The 3,485-nt window shown below is 40.9% G+C and overlaps 1 protein-coding gene across 3 annotated transcripts in view; it reads right to left on the reverse strand.

The window, feature by feature from the left end:
• pex14 (peroxisomal biogenesis factor 14) overlaps positions 1-3,485 on the reverse strand; it is a 46,605-nt gene that overhangs the window by 11,534 nt on the left and 31,586 nt on the right. The window lies entirely within an intron of this gene.

Genomic DNA, 3,485 nt, shown 5'->3' on the forward strand with positions numbered 1-3,485 from the left:
AATACGAGTTTGAGCAGGATCGCTGGTTGGGGCCAAAAACCATAGAGCAAACAATTTAAGTTTGCAAGTCACAGTCTGACCCACCTTTCTGAAGTATAATAAAACTAAAATACCGCCATCCCTCGTTTAAAAGGTGTTACTGTGCCTGGGTGTGCACACCAAGCCAAGTGCTGCCCTATTAGTCTCCCATTCCTCCCGACCACAGAACATCTTATCCAGATGCTTGGGTCGAGCTGCCAGCATGTCATGCTATACCTTCTGAATTATTGTTGGCAAGTTGTTTTTTTTTTTTTTTTTTGGCCAAACAATCATTGTGGGTTATACTCTCAGAGGGACAGCCATCTCATGCCACCCGTAGGCTCACACACTGCTATACTTTAATATACGAAGTAATTCTTGGTCTACTGCCTTCGTATATTACCAAGTTAATTGTACAGGGAAGTCATGGTCTTTTACTCCTTGCGTTCTCAAGATTATCTGTTGCCGTCTGTTCCATATGTTCATACTGTTCTGACTAAAATGGCCTTTGTCTACTCTGCTCCTTCTGCATGGAACATGTTGCAGAACGAGTTAATTTCATTGAGCACTTTTTAAAACAAAACGGAGAGAACTTGAGGAAGTCGAAACAATGAGTACCTGTTTTTATTGTCTTGTCAACTTCAATGACCTATTTTTGTTTTCAGCTTTGATTGTGTTTTAACTGACTTTGCTTCCTTTCAAAAGAGGTTTGTAATCTCAATGGCATCTTTTCTGTTTTAAATTAAGGTTAAATAAACAGTTCTGTCAAGAGCGAAAGCAGCTCAAAAAACTGGACAAAAAAGCTCAACTTTATGAACTCTTGTTGTCATAGATATAGGGATTAACATATTGAAGCCAATGACTTTGGCCAGGCATGAATCAGATGGAGGCTGAAAATGCAAAACGTGTGTGTGTGTGTGTGAGAGAGAGAGAGAGAGAGAGAGAGAGATGATGTGTGTAAGGCCTGCAGCTGTTGTGAGGAGGGCACATATTGTGTATTGAGTAAATTATTCAGTAAATACCTCAATATAATGTACACTACATATGTCCAGGGCTGTCTCTGTCTTTAATGGCCAGCTGGTCACCAATATGACTCCCACCAACAAAGAGTGTCCAAACAGCCGCACAATTCCATTACAGGCTGGCTGTGCTGAAGGAGATCCAAGATCCATTCATTAATCGTCTGTGTGAAGTTGTAGGCAAATCATAATGGGAGTCAAGACCCTTACTCTGGAGCTGTGGTTGGTGAGAGAGACTAATGTAGTCCCCATTCAAAAGAATACATCACCTCATTGCGCCGGCACTAGAGAAATACATGAACTTTAACAAAAAGGGTTCAAGCAATTGGCAGCAGCGAGGCAGTCGCCAGCTATTAGTCAGTGCAGCGAAGAAAGCAGCGACGAGGGAGAGGGAGACAAAGGAAAAGCACAGGGGGGAAAAACTCTCAGTGTAATTGCAACCCCTCTCCCCAACTGTTAACTACAACAGTCATTAACTACAATAGCAGCTTGGCTACTGCAGTCATAGCAAATTAGTTCTACACACTGGATAAAGAAAAGACACATTTTTTTTCTTTTTTCTTCTGCCTCCACTGGCTCACCTTGTTGCAGCGAAAAGAGGAATTCTGTTTGAAAGGGTGTTTTACTGACCATCTATGAAGTCTGTTGGTCAGCAAACTTTAAAACAGTGATAAAAAAAGCAGAAATGAGCAGCAATCGGTGAAACGTGCTTTCATAGTGGGGAGAAAGTGAACATAAAACAGGAGATATTTGTTAATCAGATTTAGTGCAGTGCACCTCACACGCAACCTGACACGAATGCTAACCCTGCACTTACCCTCCCGCCCTGAAAACAATAGGCATGGGTGTGACCAGATTAAATGGTTATGACAGTTGTATCTGCTCTATGTTGTTTCACAACAGGCAATGTCATTTATTGTAATTTAGAGATGATGAGAAATCAAACAAAGAATACCTGCATTGACGTCACTGGACTGTATAAGTACATATAGTACACATACAGTACATGCTGTGTGTATATATAAACCCCTAGTACAAACAAAACATGAAAAGAAGACTGAGAAGTTTTTTGGCTCCCTTTAAGTTTTGCCAGAGGGAGTTGTTATCTCTTCTTCACAGAGCTTCATAGAGACAAACAACCACTCACAGTCACACCTGTGGTCAAACATGTTCAAAACATACATTATTCTACATGTTTATGTTCATTCGGGGGAAACTTGAGTAGGAAAATCCCTCACACACACACACAACGGGAGAGTATGAAATATCCATACAGTAAGCCCTGGATCAAACCATCAATATACCACTGTGTGGTATAAAACATCTGTTAAGACAAATCTTTGAAACTAAACCGACAGATAGTCAAAGTGATGCTTTCAATACCACTAGCTAAAGTGCTTGAGGTACAGGTAACAGCAAATCAGTGCCCGAGGATGACCAAACCAAGACACATACAGTGAAGGAAAGGAAAACTGCCTCTCTTCAAATGTTCAGCTTGAGGTCTGCAAATATGTGACTTGTGTGACTAATGTGGACTGTGGGCCACCATTTAAGGCCTATTGGTATTTACTGTCACTCAATTCTGTGTTACACTTCCAGTCCAACCTCAATCCAACCATTACCACAAAAAATCTGTCCTTAAAATTATAGAAGCATAACTACGAAAAGTACAAATTAAATTTTTTTTTTCAGTCGGGATGACCCCAAGGACAACAGAAGGCTGCAGATACTGTAGATCTAGGTACAGAAGTCTATAATTCCTATACTTTAAATGGGATATTTGTAATGTTCTGTGAGATGACATTCTGCAGTATAGTATTATTACATTTCAGTCAGTCACTGGTATTTAAACTTCAATGTTTCACATACAGCAGAACCAAATGACAGACCTGAAAATTAAGGTAGAACATAGCGCCCCCTACAGCGGGTGATTATGTTTCTAGTAAGTGAGAAGAGTCGCATGTTTTTTTTTCTTTTGACATACTGTAAGTGTTACAAAGTGCCAGATACATAATTTAAGTAATTAACATTTCACACTATTGTCTGACCACCTATCCCAAAAGTCTATTTTCACCTCTCAGTGTGGAAACACACTCCAGTTCAACAGAACTGCTAATCAGACCAAACTTTCTCAGAGTGCTTCTGTCGTTCATGCCTCTCTGGATTTTAATTATACTGACAAAGAGCTGGAAAAGCATCTCTCTTCCTCCTCCTCTGCTCCATGTCTGAGAGACAGGTTGAGATTCTTCACCTGTCCAACACAGGAGCTGCACCTGTCACCAAACACTTAATCACACCAGGGCCAGTGGTGAGCCCAGACACCACGCAGTGCCACGCTACACACATAACAAACACAGGCGCAACACACACAAAATTAAACTCAACTTTCTCCCCACCTATGGGAGAAAAAAAAGAGTGGGTGACGATGATGGTGGTGGAGGTGTAGAT

Source organism: Cynoglossus semilaevis, chromosome 10, assembly GCF_000523025.1.
Source record: "Cynoglossus semilaevis isolate Cse_v1.0 chromosome 10, Cse_v1.0, whole genome shotgun sequence".
NCBI lineage: Eukaryota > Metazoa > Chordata > Actinopteri > Pleuronectiformes > Cynoglossidae > Cynoglossus > Cynoglossus semilaevis.